This window comes from Vicugna pacos, chromosome 12 (assembly GCF_048564905.1).
Source record: "Vicugna pacos chromosome 12, VicPac4, whole genome shotgun sequence".
Taxonomy (NCBI): Eukaryota; Metazoa; Chordata; class Mammalia; order Artiodactyla; family Camelidae; genus Vicugna; species Vicugna pacos.
The window spans coordinates 3,461,497-3,478,985 of record NC_132998.1 but is presented as its reverse complement, the minus strand read 5'-3'; the positions used below and the strand labels follow the sequence as shown (position 1 = coordinate 3,478,985).

Below are 17,489 nucleotides of genomic sequence, written 5' to 3'. Positions count from 1 at the left end.
AACTGACCATTGCCATATTTTATTTACTTCCTTAAATGGTAGAGATCACTGATCCTGCAGTTCATCCATCTCTCAGCTAGAAATACCTGGAGTTTCCCATCTAACCCTCTGTACTATGCATTCCACTTCAAGATTTTATTCATGTTCATAGTTTGAGAACATTTACTGATGCTCTCTAAACAACCTAAATTTCTGGTTGAGTAATCTGAAAGAGGACAAAGTTTAAAAACACAGCATCATTGTTTTTATTTATATATGTTTTTATTTTCTAACCAATATATGTGTAGTTATGTCACTAAGCCAATAGTTTTCACTTTTCTTATCACCTTTAAATGTTGTGAAGACTCACAATCTTCTGCACTGAAGCACTTAATTTAATTTTGTAAACACAGCCAGCTGTTTATAAATGCATTTCTGGAAGAAAATGTACTTAGCTATACATCTCAATTTCTCTTCATTGTTCTGGCTTTTTGGAAAGTGAGGTTAGTATATGTTTGCATACCCTGTGTTTAAATTATAGAAGAGATTTAATAAGATAAGTGGTAGTTATATTAAGAAAATATTCCAGATATTTCAAGTTTCATAATGAGTTTGGTTTTTACTTCTTTAAACAGACTTTTTTCTTAATTACCCTGAATATTTATTTCCCTGTGTCCTAATGTCTACAAAATATCAACATTTTATACATTTGAGAAGTAATAAGTGCATTCTAGAATTTTAGAACAGTATAATCTTCATCTTAGAATACAATGATAAAAATGAAATGTTCTGAAAAAAGCAGACTAGCAATTACCTAATAGCCATATCTAGCCCTACAAATCAATTTTATAATGTACCAAGAGTACTCTACAAGTATCATTTTAATAAACCTTTACTAAAAAAATGTTATATGCATTCACATGAGGAGAATAAAATAATTACACAGTGTTAAAATATGGGTTACCTTTTGAGTCATTTGCCTGTTACATAGCACTTTGATTTTTTTCTCATTTAATTAGGGATAATGCCATCCCTTTAAGAATACAACATTTTTTCCAAGTGCTGCATACAAGGATCAATTTTTCTAATTTTTTAAAATTTTAAAATTATATTATTTATGAAAAGCTTTCTTATTTGTCCAAATTTGATATTTTTAGATTTCTATAGTCTTTTCTTTTGGTATTAGTTGAAATGACTGCAAAGATCTAAGCTCATGATTTGGGTTTATTCCATTTATTAGCTGTTTGTCATTTATTTAAAGAAAAGTCCACATATCTAAAGTTTGCAAGTTTTTATAATGCTATGATTAATTACATCCATAGTTGTCTTCTGAATATCTCTTAGCCCTCACTGAATAAATAACTCAGAGAATTTTTATCCCTCTATATTCTGTTTACTTGTTTCATCACGTAAGGAGATTAAATTTTGAATCCTAAATAGCTCCTGAGTTCTCAGAAACCTGTCAACAAGCAGAGGCATCTGAATGCAATAAATTGCTTGTTGACTGAATCTCAGGAGTGACTCTTCATCTGATGGACCTGTTTGTGAGGCCTGCATTTGTTGTTAAGCTATCAATTATATATGTGGTTCTCCATCTTTAAAATTGCAGGAGATGGATTTAGTGCCTAGGAGCCATGATTGGATTCAGAAGTTGGAAGGCAGAGAGCCAGAGTACTGTTCTTATGGAAGTGAAAGCTATCTGCTGAGTCAGCCACAGCCCATGCACTTTCTGTGCTTGGTTTCATCTAATGCCATTTGGTTTGGGCACAAAGAGATTCCCTTCAGGTGAACTAAGGGAGTGACGAAGTCTCTTTATTCTTTTCAGCCTATCTAAGAGTTAGGAAATAAACCAAGATGGAAGGAGTGGTATTTCATTTCAAGCTTTTAATAACTAAAATCTTACTGTTTTCAGTTTCTGTGGCTATAGTTGTATTTGAACTATGTATGATCAAGTCAAAGAATCTAGACAGATTTGGGCAACTAGTTTTCTTTATCACTATTGTCTTATCCATTAATATAGAGCTAAGATTAAAGTTATTGACAAGAGGGATATTAGTACTTAAAAATAGCTCAGTATAATTGTAAGAAATATTGATGTCAGTATTTAAAAGGCTGAGTCTTAACTCCATTAACAAAATGAGTCTTTGCTCTGGGAAAAATAATTGGTTAACTTTAAGTAATCAGTGAGTGAAACACAATTAGAAAACTTGGGAGGAAAATAAGTCTTATAAAGGCCAAGTTTGTATTAAGTTTTTAGACTAAAGTCTCAGATCATTAGATGACAATATCATGGGCCACTTTTTTCTGGCATTGATATAAAAATCAAATATTATTGTTTCAGAGTTAGAGAAAAATGAGAACTATAAAAGTATTTTATAACCCATGCATATTTTTTGAAGTTTTAAAAATAGTGCTTTCCTCAAATTCTGTACTTTTGAGTATGATCTTTTTAATGCAGATTTTCTAGAGAAAAGAATATCTTCTCCTAACTTTAAGTTTTTAGAAAAAAAAACACGATTAATATTAGTTTTAGATAAACATACAACTTGATAAGTTTGTTGTGGCTTTTTTTGGCTAAAATTGTGTTATAATACTGATTTGTCTGAAATCTGGGTAAACAAAAGTGAAACTCATTTCTAATGTCATCTGGATATTTTATTTCAAAATACTAAAATATTTTAATACTAACTTTCATCCTATGTTGAAAGAGCTTAAGCAAGCTTAACTACTGAAGCAGTTTTCCATTAGGAAAGTCACTAAACTTGATTTGATGTAGAAAACTTGATTGTTTTAGACAACCATTTTTAAGATTGCTGTAGAAAGATACAGTTTTAACTAAGGGTTAGAAACTGTCAAGGGTAAGTTTAGGGTTAGTTTTAGTTGTAGAATTGTGTCGGTTAATTTATTGAACACTCAGTGTTAGAAAAGTTCTTTGGGCCTTATTCATATCGTTTTTAGATCTTTGGGCCTCATTTTCTTTCTTTGAAAAATAAGGAGTATGATACAGTTATTTATTTATCTCCAGTTTAAATAATGTGAATAAAGCTCTTATCAGCATTACAAAATCTAGGTTCACACATAGTATTAACAATTAAAAAAAAATCTGAATCTATATCCTGATTTTACTGCTTAATCACTATTTGAACCAAAGTAAGGTCTCTGCCTCTCTGGGTCTCCTCTCCTTCACCTTTAAAATGAGGATGATAAGTGATCTTTAATGAAAAATTCTGAGTTTATACTCGATAATGTATTTGGATAAATTTTGCACAATTTTAAGTATTAGTCTATTTTGGTCCTATTTGGTCTTGTGATTTTTATCATATGGAGAAATGTCATCATTTTAGGAACATAAATAATCTTTGCCAATGTTAGAAAGCAGATTGTTCATCACTACTGATTCCATGGGCATTAATAGTATAATACAGAAATACTATGAACAACTCTTTGCCCACAAATTTGGTAACTTAGATGATATGAACTAATGTCTTGATAGACACAATCTACAAAAGCATACAAAGGGGAAAAAGATGACCTGAATGGCCGTTTGCCAATGAAAGAATTATAATTAGTAATTAATAAACTTCCAAAAACAAAAGCACCAATACTGGAAAAGAAACCCAATAAGACATTGTAGGATACTTATCAGAGGCAGAAAAAAAAAGGAGTATCTGAGATTTAAGGGAATAAAAGAGAAAAGTGAACATTTTTCCCTAAATGGGAGTATAGACTTCCCTGACTTTACAACAAAACTGATTATTAAATATTTATTAACTTATAAGTAGCAACCACAAGGAAGAGTTTTAGAGTATATATTAAGACCTTAAAAAAAAAATCATCATTTTTGTTAGTTTCCTGTCGTGTATCTCCAGATTTTCTTACCAAAAACAAGTATATTGATTAATTTAGATAAAATGTACCCTTTATTTAAAAGGAACGAGTAGTAAGTATGGAATTCTGAAACATAATAGGAGGGCCCCATACAAAAATTTAATTGCACTCCCTGATTTGTTTTCAAATCCCATGAAGCCTATGAGGTGTTTCTGTTTACCACAATATTAATCATTGGTTGTACCATGTGGTGGCACTTTATCAGGTGTTTAATCATAAAGCTTTTATTGATACAAAGTGTCTCCATGGGTGCATAATTTAGAAAGACTGACCAACAAGTTATAATACAAATAAATTGTTAAAAAAAAAGTTTTCTGATTCATTTGTTCCTTGCTTTGATTAGATCTGTCTATCTTTAAATACAGGAGCATCCAAAACACCTTTGCTACTTCCCGGAGTGCCTTTATCATAGGGAAGCAGAGTGGGCAGATTCATGAGTGGTGTTCACAGAACTGCGGTAGGAGATGTGGGGGTTAGAAGCGGGAGCCTTACTTTTGTCACTGGCAATTAGCAGGCATTGTGAATTGAGGCTACCCAGTTAGTGCTCTTTTGTTCTCAGCAAATTACAGCTCAGAAGGAATGCTGGCACTTTGGTTTGCTAATCTGTGTGGCTTTGTGTGCTCTAATCTTTCAGCCACAATCAAATAATCATTTCCTCTTGTTTGTCTTCATTCATTTCCTGCCCCCGCCTTGGATTTAACTATCAAATGTCCTTTGCTTTTGACCAGAGACTCTTCAACAAAAGCCCTGTAGTTCCTGACATCATTATTCTTTTGTAAAAAGCAGTGGTTGGGCATATACTAATGTAAATAGTTTCTTTTTCTTGGTCAAAGGCAAGTGTTCTGCGTATTATACTGGTATTCTTATGCACTGTGTATCAGACTTCATTCCAATACAGTATCATAAAAGGATTTAGGAGAACAGGAGTTGTGAACAGAAAATTGCATTGTGAATAATGTTGTTTTGACATCTCATCAAATCTGAAATCTTCACTTGGTTTTTAAGGGTTTTAATTTGTTTATTTTCTTCAAAACAAGCTATGAAGTATAAAGGTATCTATCCTCTATCTACTGTCTGTGTGTCTGTCTGTCTGTCATCTAGCCATCTATCATCTGTCTGTATGTTTCATCAGTCATTTTTAAATTACCATTTTTGTTAAGGCTTTTTGTTTTTAGTTTTTCCCCCTGCTAATACCCACTCCCTACCAAGTCACAGTGCCTCCCAAGACAACAATGTATAAAGCAAAAAGGGGTACATTTTAAAAGTGATGTGTGGGAGGTATTAGAACAAATGCTGTTATACATGAACAGAATTTTTGCACATAACTCCCTCACAGTTCTTTAAAAATGTACCCTTTCACATAAAAATATCTGCTTGGAGCTAAAAAAACAGAAAAAAACCTTTTTTTCCTTTTTAGGTGCAATCTTGTCAATGCAACTTAAATTGATATTTCAGGTTGCTCCCCCCCAGAAAAATATGCAAGAGTCCCAAGATTGTGTGTATGTGTTAAGAGGTTCAGAATATGCCACCCCAAAATAAGCCACTTTGGCATATTGACAGTTCGGAGCTGAAGACACTTGAGAAACAACAGATGCAGGAAGGACTCCCTGACCTCCTCCTTTCTACTTTAAAGTAGGTTATAGAATTTCCTATGAGAAAGTTATTCTTCCTGTACTAGAAAGAAAAGAACATTCCTCTATGGGAGATTGGAGGTCAGTGGTGAAATGGATGTATACACACAAACCTAAAATAACCTTTATCTTCCATTAATTTTCCCCATAGATTTCTTAGTCACTTTCCCAGAATTCATGTCCACTAGAAATGTAACCCCCTGTTCCTTTGTATCGTCACATCTGCACAATTTTATCATTCTTTGTTAAAAAGCTATATAAGCTCTTGGCCCTAACTGCTTCTTATACATCTGCACAATTTTATCATTCTTTGTTAAAAAGCTATATAAGCTCTTGGCCCTAACTGCTTCTTTGAGTCTTCATTTTTCCTGTGAAAGCTCTTGTGTACATGTAAAAACATTAAATAAACTTGACATGTTCTTCTCCTGTTAATACGTCATTTGTCATTCTAATCCATAGGACCCAGAACCTAAGGAGGTGGAGAAAATGTATTTTTCATCCCTACAATTACAGTGGCAAGGATGGAATATCATTGGCTGGGACTCCCCACTCTCTTAGAACACCTAAAATAGTCAGCAAAAGGTAAGTGACTCTTGTGCTGTTTGTTTTATGCTGCGAAATTATCGAGCTGGTATCTTCTTTTCTGGACACAAAAGCCAGACTCCAGCCACCAGGCGTGACGGTGAGGCCTCTGAGTGAAAGGACACAGGGCCCCACTCTTGCAATGCTCTCTGCTGGTAGAACAGAGAAGACGCCCTTCCGAGGAGCTCTTTGTTTTAATTGCTCTTTTCCGTCCCAGAGATTGGCATTGTTTTCCTTATGGGTCTTATCAGCCTGTTGTTTGAGCTGGTATCACAAATAGGTGGGTATACAGTTCTCGCTGGATTGGAGCCTGTTTGGACAAACTTTGCTGTGGCTTGCTGGTAAAAATACTAGATGAGGTTCTCCTTTTACCTTGTTTCATATTCTGAGAGCCTGGCTTGTAACCTCCTCCCCTCTGCCAACCAGAAAGGAAGCTGTTGGGCCTGCATCAGGTAGCTAGCCACCGGACGAGGAACCTAAGGCAGAGTGTGCTCGCAGCATTTTCCGTCTGACTCTGCCAGCTCTGGGAGAGTCTGTCTTACTATGAGTTCTCAGCCCTTAAAGGGCCTTTGTCATCTCTACCCTCATTGCCTTGTCAGTGCTGGAAAAGCTGCGTCTCGATACTGGCTGTCCGGTGTCAGATTATCAGATCTGTGTTTGGAAGCGTCTTACTTTTGTGGGATGCTGGAGACACAAGTTCTCACAAACACTGTCATTACCATTTGTGATAAAAAGGTTGTGGCTTTCGTTTTGAATTTGAGATATAGTTGGTTTATAATACTGTATTATTTTCAGATGTGTACAACTCAGCGATTCAAAATTTTTATAGATTTTCTCCACTTACAGTTATTATAAAATATTGGCTGTATGCCCTTTGCTGCACAATATGTCCTTGCAGCTTATGTATTTTATACGTAATTGTTTGTCCCTCTTAACCCCTTACCTTTTCTTGCCCCTCCCCACTTCCCTCTCCCTACGGGTAGCCATTAGTTTGTTCTCTGTCTATGAGTCTCTATTTTGTTATATATATTTGTTTGTTTTATTTTTAAATTGCACATATAAATAATAACATACAGTGTTTTTCATTTTCTATCTGACTTATTTTTCTCAGCATAATAGCCTCCAGGTCCATCCATGTGGTTGCAAATGGCAGAATTCCATTCTTTTTTATGCCTTAGTGTTCCATTGTGTATATATATCACATCTTCTTTATCAATATATCTGTTGTTGTACGCTTGTGTTGCTTCCATAGCTTGATCATTTTAATTAATGCTGCTATGAACATTGAGGTGTATGTATCTTTTTGAATTAGTGTTTTTGTTTTCTTTGTATATATACCCAGGAGTAGAATTGCTGAATCATATGGTAGTTCTGTTTTCAGTTTTTGAGGAACCTCCATACTGTTTTCCACAGTGTACCAATTTACATTCCCACCAAGTACTGAGGGTCCTATTCTCTGCATTCTTGCTGATATTTGTTATTTGTGTTCTTTTTTAATAATAGCCATTTCGACATGTGTAAAGTAGTATCTCACTGTGCCATTGATTTGTATTTCTCTGATGATTAGCAATGTTGAGCAAATTTTCACATGCCTTTTGGCCACTTGTATGTCTTTGGGAAAAGGTTTATTTAGGTTTTCTGCCCATTTTTAAATCAATTTTTTTAATATTGAATTATAGAGCTGTTTATATATTTTGGATATTAACTCTTTATTGATCATACCATTCGCATATATTTTCTCCCATTTAGTAAGTTGTCTTTTCATTTTGTGAATGGTTTCCTCTGCTTTGTAAAAGATTTTAAATTTAGTTAGGCCTTATTTGTTTATTTCTGCTTTTGTTTCCTTTGCTTTAAGAGACAGATCCAAAAAAATATTGCTACAGTTTTTGTCAAAGAGTGTTCCGCCTATGTTTTCTTCTAGGATTTTTATGGTTTCTGGTTTTACATTTAGGTTTTTAATCAATTTTGAGTTTACTTTTGTATATAGTGTGAAGAAGTGTTCTAATTTCATTCTTTTCCATGTAGCTGTCCAGTTTTCCCAGCACTGCTTATTGAAGAGACAGTCTTTTCTCCATTGTATATTCTTGCCTTCTTTGTTATAAATCAATTGGCCATAAGTGTGTGGGTTTATTTCTGAGCTCTGTATTCTGTTCCACTGATCTAGGTGTCTGGTTTTGTGCCACTACCATACTGTTTGGATTACTGTAGCTTTCTAGTATAGGCTGAAGTCAGAGAGAGGTCTTTGCTTTCTTGATCTTTCTTTATGAGTGACTTTTTGGATCATGTGGGCTGCACCACCTCCAGGGATCTCTTGCATCCATGAGGAAAATTTATTCTAAGTATGGAAAGTTACCTTTAAGTCTTTCTATGGAAAGGCTTACTGGATTGGGTCCCTATTGAAAGGGGTACACCTTTAAAAGTTCTATTTGTTAGTGGCCAGGTGATAGATCCTTTGATTTGAAAAAATTTTTATATTTGGAAAAAAAAATAATTTTAAAGAGCTCTCATCCTAAATACATGTCCTATTGGTACCTATGGAATGATCAAATTGAAAGAAGGATAAAAAAGATCATTTGGGTAGCCTTATGGACACTTTAAACAAGATTAAAGAATGGAAATGAGGTTCAAAACAAAAGTTAAATTCCACACCACAGTAAATTCCCCTTCTCCATGCTCCTTCACTCTTATTTATCCCGAACTCCCTGTCTGACTCTTCAGAGATCTTTTAGATCTCTGGACCCCTGTCTCAAATCCCTCTTCCCCAAATTCAACCCTTAACAAGTTCCTTTAATCCTTGAAACTCTTTCGGCTTCCCCAGAGAATCCCTTAAATATCCACCTTACCACTTTCTTCTCTTACCCTGCAAAAATAACGTGAAATACTCCAGCCTGATGTCCAGGACTAGGTATTCAGGTTACTTATGTAAATACTGATGGCAAAGAAATAACTTTGGCAGAGGCCTCAGCACCATGCAACAGGATCTATTTTGCTATTCTGTTTTCTATATAGTAGTGTGTATATATACTAATCCAAACTCCTTATTTTTTCCCCCATTCCCCTTAGGTAACCATAAGTTTGTTTTCTTTGTATGTGATTTTGTTTCTGTTTTATAAATAACTTCATTTGTATGAGTTTTTTAGATTCCATATATAAATGATACCTTATGGTATTTGTCTTTGTCTGACTTACACCACTTAATATGATCATCTCTGTGTCCACTCATATTGTTGCAAGTGGGATTATTTCATTTTTATGGCTGGATAATATTTCATTGTATCTATCTATATCACATCTTTTTTATTCATTCATCAGTTGACAGGCATCTAGATTGCTTCCATGTCTTGGCTATGGTAAATAGTGCTGCTATGAACATTGGGATACATGTATCTTTTTGTGTTAAGAGTTTTTATCTTTTCCAGATATATCCCTAGGAGTAGGATTGCTGGATCATAGGGTAACTATTTTTAGTTTTTTAAGGAACTTCTATATTGTTTTACATGGTGACTGCATCAATTTACATTCTCACCAATAGTGTAGGAGGGTTCCCTTTTCTCTACATCCTCTCTGTCATTTATTATTTGTAGACTCTTTGACGATGGCCATTCTTACTGGTGTGAGATGATACCTCATTGTAGTTTTGATTTTCATTTGTCTAATAATTAGTGATGTTGAGCATCTTTTCATGTGTCTGCTGGCCATCTATGTGTTTTCTTTGGAGAAATGCCTGTTTAGAACTTCTGCCAATTTGGGGGATTTCTTTGGTTTGTTTGTTTGTTTGTTTGTTTTGATATTGAACTGTATGAGCTGTTTGTATATTTTTGAAATTAATCCTTTGTCAGTTGCATAACTTGAAAATATTTTCTCTGATTCCACAGGTTGTCTTTCATTTTGTTTGTGGTTAACTTTATTGTGCAAAAGCTTGTAAGTTTTATTAGGTCATAGAAATCTTTTAATTTCCACCTTAATAACAAGTCTTCTCTCTGATATGAAAAGACAAATCCAAAATGGTGTGGTTTGGCTATGCAGAACAATCTCTCAGTGTTACTACTGAAGTTGCTATTTCATTCTTTGAAAATAGCTTGCAGGAAAGCAGGAGAAAATAGAAACTGAAATCAACAATCCTGCCTTGCAAATTGAGTGTTTAAAAAACAGAAATATGACTTTAAGGGTAATTCAGTACTCACCAATTTTTCTTGCCAACCACAGAGCCTCCCCTACCCATCTCAAGCTATCTGCAAATACTGTAAAAGCTGGTACATTGGAATGTACATAAAACAAAAAAAGGCTTACATAAAATTTCCCTAGATTCCATGTGCCTCAGAGACACTTTTCACTTCTATAGGGTAATTTCTGATCAATTGATGGGGTCAGTCAATTCTCAGTTGTACCCCAGAATCTACCATTAAACTTAAAATGGAGTATCAGAAACTGTTCTCTTAGTTGATACTCATTCAGCTTTCTCTACCATAGGCTTAGCGGATTATCTCTTGTCACCTCTGATTCTGTTCAAGCTGTCAGAGTCTCTGGACAACCTATTTTACTGTCAGATCTCAGGTTACCCCCCAGATCTTTAGGCCCTCTAACCACCCATCAGACCTTTCTAGTTTCTCATTCCTCATCAGCAAGCGTTTTAGGTAGAGACTTATGTAAATTTAATGCTACCAAACAATGTAATGAGAAAGGTGTTTTTTTTTTCCCCTGCACTCAGGCCAAATCTCAAACTTCCTACTTTCCCTAGTAGAGACCTATCTCTATTTAAAATCCTCTGAAGAGAATGCAGCCTTCAAAGATGTCCTAATTTGTCTCTGATCCTCACATGCTGTTGAGGTTGGATTGCTACTCAGTGTAGAGCCCATGCACGTTGTCTGGAAAAGGAATAAACCTGTCCCAGCAGTTTTAATTAGGGTGGCAGCTGTGGCAACAACATCCTCTTGAGAGAGCCCAGTATCCTCTCTCTCAAGAAGCAAAAAAAGAATTGAATCTACAGTAGAGCCAAGTTCTTTACTTTCTCACCCTGCAGTACCTCAGTCTTGTCAGTAAAGAAAGAAGGGAAACTTGATTCAGATGAAAATCAAGTTACTGCTTTGTACAAGATGCAGGAGCCATCAGTGCTTTTGTAATTCCTCGTCTTACTGGAGTCCCTAATCCAACTACTCTTCTTAACTCAGGTCCTGCTGATGTAGCTAGAGTGTCAGTAACTGACTCTGGCACAGCTTTCTAATCCCATTGCCCCTGACTTACAGTTTCCCTTTGTGTTTATGTTCAGAGAAAGACAGCTAACATGGATTTGCGAACCTCAGAAACATTGTGCGTTTTTCCTCAGTATTCTTCCAGGTCCTTAAAGCCAGCTTAGACTCCGTAGGCTTTACCCAAGGCTCCATTCTTAGTCAGGACTTTGATGGTCTTTTACTTTGTAACCAAAGCAAGGTGTTCTTACAGGTTTCCACATTCTCCTAAAGGCACTAGCTAAACAAAGCCACAGATCTTCCCAAAATAGACTTCAGTGGGTAAAGCCAACTGTTACCTACTTAGAACATGAGATATCTCAGGGCACTCAGAACTCATCCCAAAAAGTCTTGAGTTAATTTTGTCTATCTCTCTCCTGCAAAACCAAAAAACAAACAAACAAAAAAAACCAAAACTATGACAATGTTAAAGGGCAGCTTCTGTTGTTCCCAACAGATTTCTAACAGATAGGGTTCACATTGAATCTGCAGACTGCTCTGGGCAGGATGACCATTTTAACAATATTAATTCTTCCAGTGCAAGAACCTGGGATATCTTTCCGTCCTTTAAGTCCTCTTTAGTTTCCGTAGTCAGTGTTTTGTAGTTCTCCGCATGTAAGTCTTTCACGTTCTTGGTCAGATTTATTCCTAAGTATTTTATTTTTTGGATGCAGTTTTAAAAGTGTTTATTACTTTCGTGTGAAGCCAGGCCCCTGACGTCTGTGTGTGGATGTTGTGTGCTGCTGCCTTGCCGGGTAGTAGCTCTAGTAGTTTGTGTGTGAAGCCTTCAGGGTTTTCTATATGTAGCATCATGTCACCCACATATAATGACACTTTGACCTTTACTTTTCCAGCTGGGATCCCTTTTATTTCTTCTTCTCATTTGATTGCTATGGCTAGGAACTCTAAAACGATATTGAATGGAAGTGGTGAGAGTGGGCATCCTTCTTTTGTTCCAGATTTTAGCGGAAAGGGTTTCCGCTCTCTTGGTAGGGTATTGTGGTGACTGTAGGTTTGTCATAATAGCTTTTATTATGTTGAGACATGTTCCCTCTATACCCACTTTAGTACGACCACGGGCGCAGTGCGGCCAGGGGGCTGGGAAGATGGCAGGGGCCGTAGCCCTGGTGGCATGGGGAGGGGGGCTGCCGAGTGGGAGGCAGTCATTTGCCCCCATCTGCTCTGCGGCCTGGCGGGGTGCGGTCTCTGCTGCCCAAGGTTCGTCTTTAGGTCACACTGCGCCCTAGAGGCCTGTGTGGTCCAGTCAAGGAGCAGCGGGGACGATGGCAGGTGTGGCAGCTGTGGAGGTGGAATAAGGGGGGGCTTTCTTGTGAGAGCTGGGGGATTTATTCCCACCTTCCCCGCGGCCTGGCCTGGGGGCGGCCTGTAATGCCCCAGGTTCGTGGGAATCATGTCTCCTGGTTAGCTTGCTCCCAGAAGGATTGCTCGGTGTGGTCAGGGGTTTTGGGGCCAGTGACGGGGGCGGGTATTGGGGGCCTGCCCTGGATGCTCTGCTCTGGTCATCTTGCTCCCATCTCCCCTGTGGCCTGGCGTAGTGGTGGCCTCTGCTGCCGCAGGTTCATGGGATGCCAGGTACAGGTCAGCCTTCTGCTAGGAGGCAGGCACAGTGCAGTCAGTGTGGGGGGTGGCAGCAGGGACAGCGGGAAGTGGGAGCAAATCCCCGGGCTCACACGGGGTGACCTTGGTCCCAACCGCCTCTACCACCACTGCCACCCCCTGACCTCAGGGCCCCAGCCTCCCAGGAGTAGACTGACTTGTAACATGAGTCCTGGGAAACTGGGCCGGCAGAGGCCGCCCCTGGACAGGATGCAGGGAAGATTGAAGCAGATCCACAGGTTCATACAGGACAGTCCCCCTACCAGCTACCACCGCCCACTGACCACACCCCACCCGCCTCCCAGGAGCAGGCTGACATGAGGAGGTGCCTCCAGCGAAGCTGGGGCAGCAGAGGCTGCCCCCAGGCCATGTCGCAGGGGAGATGGGGGCAAATATACCACTTCATGAAGGGCAGCACCCGTCTTCCTGCCACTGCCCCAGATTCCCAGGCCACTTGTTTCCAGGTGAGGTGGCTCCCGGGAGGCAGGCGCAGTGCTATCAGGGGGCAGTGGTGGCCAGGGGATGGGGGTTGCCCTGGGAAAGCAGGTGGACTTCTCCCACCTCCCCTGTGGCCTGTCCTGGGGGTGGTCTCTGTCGCCCCAGGTTCACTGGGTGCATGTATTCATGTCAGCCTGGTGCTGGGAGGAGGGCGCAGTGTGCTCAGGGGGCAGTGGCGGTGGAGTGGGGGGCGGGGCAAGGACTTGTGAAGGACTGGGCTCCAGCCCAGGATAACCGACTCTCCTCTTTTTTCACTTGCTTCTTCAGGTGGTGGCTGTGGTGTTTTTCCATTATAGGTTATTATGAGATATTGAGCAGAGGTCTCTGTGTTATACAGAGGAAACTTTTAAAAAATCTATCTTTATATATAGTGACTTACATTTGTAAAGCTCTAACGACCAAGTTTCTCTTTTCCCACCCACTTTCCCTGGTAACCATAAGATTGTTTACTGTGTCTGCGAATCTCTTTGTTTTGTAGGTGAGTTCATAGTGTCCTTTCTTTCTTTTGGTTTCCGCATATGAGCAGTCTAAGGTATTTTCCTTTCTTTTTGTGGCTTACTTCTCTTAAAACGTGTTCTGATGTATGCAGAAGGGACAGTGATATTTTTCGGTGACTAGTTAGACTCAATTGCGTGAGTAAGACGTTTTGTCAACTCTGTGAAACTCAGTGCTGTTTCGTCCCATTGTGACCAACCTCAGGTTTATGTCAGACCCTGCTGCGAGGAGCGCCCTGCCAGGTGGGCCGTGTTGCCCCCTCGGGATCAGAGGACACTGACTCGGCCACTCTCTGGTCTCGCAGCTGGTCGAGGACGTGAGAGGGGACTCTGCTGGGGTGGCTCCTGGGAGATGGATCCCACCCCACCTGAGCTGCCGCCCCGCAGTCCCTCAGTGCCCTACTAATCACCGATTCTCAGCTCCGCCTCTTGGAAGCAGCCACTTCCCTCCACGTCCGCCAGCACCCTCTGGTCTCCCAGTTCCCACCTGAAAGCTGCTCTGCCTTGCTCTGTCCACCCGCCGCTCCTCCAACCTAGAGCAGCCAGAGCAGGTCCGCCCCCGGTCCTGTAGGGCTTCTGTGGCTCTGAGCGCACGGCCAGCTGTCTGCGCCCCCTCTCCCCGTGCCCCCACCCAGCAGCAGAGAGTAGAGCTCCTGCCTCTGGTCCCTCCCCCGTGATCGATCATCCAAGGCCTGCCCCATGCAGGACCCTGGGGTGGAGGGGCACTGCCGCCGTGGCTGGAGGGCAGAGCCAGAACGTCAGGTGGAAACCTAAGGTTTGCGACCAGCTGGCTGCCTCAGGCCGGAAGCAGTCTTTGGAGAAACACCGGGAGCAGACCTGCCACCTGGTTTCTCTCCGTCCAAAGGCACCCCGCTCGGCGCTGGCACCAGGAGGTCGGGCAGGGTGTCGTGGTGCTGGCTCTGTAGTTCACAACCACGGAGGCACCTGCCTAGTGGACACCAGCCCGCTGAAGGGTGTGAGGACTCCGTGCGATGCGGTTCCCGGGGCCCCCATCACTCGTGGACACGTTTTGCATTCCAACACGTTATTTATTGACAATCCACATACATGGGAAGCTCTCCTCCCATGCCCCCCCACCCCCTTCCCCCCCAACTCACCCCCCCACCCGAGGGGAGAGTTAAAACACCTCGTGGAGCAAACCCTCCAAGGCCCTTTTGATCTCATTGACCTCAGCCTCCTGCTTGCCCCACCACTCCTGCTGCTGCAAGGCCTCCGCCTCCCAGTCCAGCTCATAATTCCCCTCCAGCAGCCTCTGGAGCTCAGCCAAGGACTCCTCCAGGCTCAGGGCCAAGGGCTCCGATGGAATGTGCCCATGCCCCTCCCTCCCTGCCACGACCCGGGGCTCCTGTTCTGCTGGCCCCTTTCTCCTCCCCAAGATGAGTCTGAGGACAAAGATGACCCCGCAGGTGTTATAGAACCACGATGGTAGGTGGAATGTGGCCCCAGCCCAGGGGCCTGCCGGCGCCTCGGCCCAGTGACCCATGAGGAGGAGGACCACGCTCTCAAGGGTCCCGGGCACCGAAATGGTGATGTTGGAGTGCCTGTCCTTGCCAAAGCCCACCGTCGCCTCCTTGGACCACCACTGACGCGACTGCTCCGGCCACAGCAGCGGTGTTTCAAGCCTGGCCTGGGCTGGTGGCCTGGGATGTTTCCAGTCCACGTCAGGGACAGGACGGCCTTTGGGTCCAGGTTTCCGTTTCTGGTCTGTGTCTTGGGCTCCGGTCTGGCTGGCTGGCTGTAGGGCAGGCTGGACTGGTGCTACCCGTTCTTCCCTTCGTGGAGGAGGTTGGGGCTGAGAGTCAGGGAGGGAACCAGGGCCAAGAGAGCCAGGGCCAAGGTAGGGGACGGCACGCGTGAGGACCGGCAGGATGTCTTCTTCAGGCACGCTATAGCAGCCTCTTCCTGCCAGCTGACCCGGGACCGGCAGAGGTGCCGACGGCCAGAGGCAAAGGATGACGCGCGCTGCGTCCACATGAGGCTTGGGGCCGGATACCCGCGGCTCAGTTGGAGGAGGTCCTGGGAAGTGCGGCACAGGAGTCAGCGGCTGCCCTCTGTCCAGTGTGTCTCCGTGGTCACTCGGCTGGCTGGTGTAAAGCCGTGTTGGGACAGCAGAGGCCTGGGAGGGACAGTCCCAGGATGGGCAGGGGTTTGCTGTGGTCTTGTTGGTGCCCGATCCCCCACCATGGGGCTGGAACCAGGAGAGGAGCCAGGCCAGCCCATGCCGGTACAGGAGGCGCCGGCTGCGGGTACGCGGGCTTGCTGGCCCGCAGAGGGGCCCGAAGGCGGACCCTGGCGTGGGAGTAGGGTGCTCGGTGTGGGTGAGGGGCCCGGGGCAAGAGGAATGGGCATGGAGTGTGTCAGAGGTGGGTGTGGAGAAGGCGGTCGAGGACGTGGCCACAAGTAGCAGGAGAACCAGAAAGGCCATCTCTGCTATGGCTCACCTTGGCAGCGGCGCCGGCTTTTATAACCGCCCGTGGTGCATCACAATGCCTCCCTGTGACCCCTGCGTCCTGTCCGGCCAATCACCAGGCTGCTCTCAGCAGGCCACGCCTCCGGCCAACTGCCAGGAGGCTGTCACCGTGTCCCTCTGTAACGGAAAAGAACAGATCGGACTCCATGTTGGATCTGTTCCTGTGGCTTTCACCACTGTGCCTTGTTTTCCAGGCTTCGTCTTGCTAGCTCTGCACCTTTTGTAAAGCAGTGTTGCCTTTAGCCTGAAACGTACAGGAGAGCCCGTTCTGGGATGTTAGCACTTGCACACTGATGTAGAGATGGCAGGTTGCAAAACAGAAAATAGCCTTTGTTTGTTGGAGGTTTACAGGGACACCAGGGCCTGACTCACATGGACAGCTGCAGGAACAAAGGCTTCCTGTGGCAAGAAGTTTGCAACAACCATCCACACCGCCTCCCCTGTTTTTCTGTATAAAAGGAGACTGTGTTCTGACTGGAGTAGGATGGTTCTCCAAGACATTAGTCTGCCATCCTGTCGGTCGGCCAGCTTTCCGAATAAAGTCACTATCCTTGCCCAGCCCCTCATCTCCCGTTTTATTGGCCTGTCGTGCGGCGAGCAGAATGAGTTTGGACTCGGTAACAAGTGGGATTTCCCGTCACCTAAGATGGGCACCACGGGAGGGGCAGGCTTTAGGGGCGGGGAAGCCCGGGCGAGCTTTACCTCGGATGAGCGAGGTTTGAGGTGCTGTGACACATCCGAACAGAGCTGTCAAATGCACAGTTGGGAGATACGGGTCTGAAGTTCCAGAAAGAACTTCAAAGGACAGAGATGGTAACTTGAGGCTCCTGAATGTCCCTTCTACCACAGAGGCACTGAATACACGGGTATTCGTGGAGCAGTTGCCTCTGAGAGAAACCCAGAGCCTGGCTGAGTGACTCCTACACATCAGGTAACAGAAAACACCCACGTCAGAAGGGGTAGGAAAGGCACATCCCCTCCATCAACCCCACCCCCAGCGCAGTGCCCTGCAGTTGAGGGGCCCCCCAACTCCCAGCTTCTCCCTGTGGAGCGAGGGGTCTGAACTGAACAACTCGCACCCCTC

At 42.6% G+C, this 17,489-nt stretch overlaps 1 long non-coding RNA gene across 1 annotated transcript in view; it reads left to right on the top strand.

The window, feature by feature from the left end:
- Nucleotides 1-17,489, top strand: part of LOC140700350 (uncharacterized) — a 269,795-nt gene that overhangs the window by 170,082 nt on the left and 82,224 nt on the right. The window contains exon 6 of the long non-coding RNA XR_012078768.1: nt 5,958-6,080. This is a non-coding gene — a long non-coding RNA (uncharacterized lncRNA). The remainder of the gene's footprint in view (nt 1-5,957; nt 6,081-17,489) is intronic.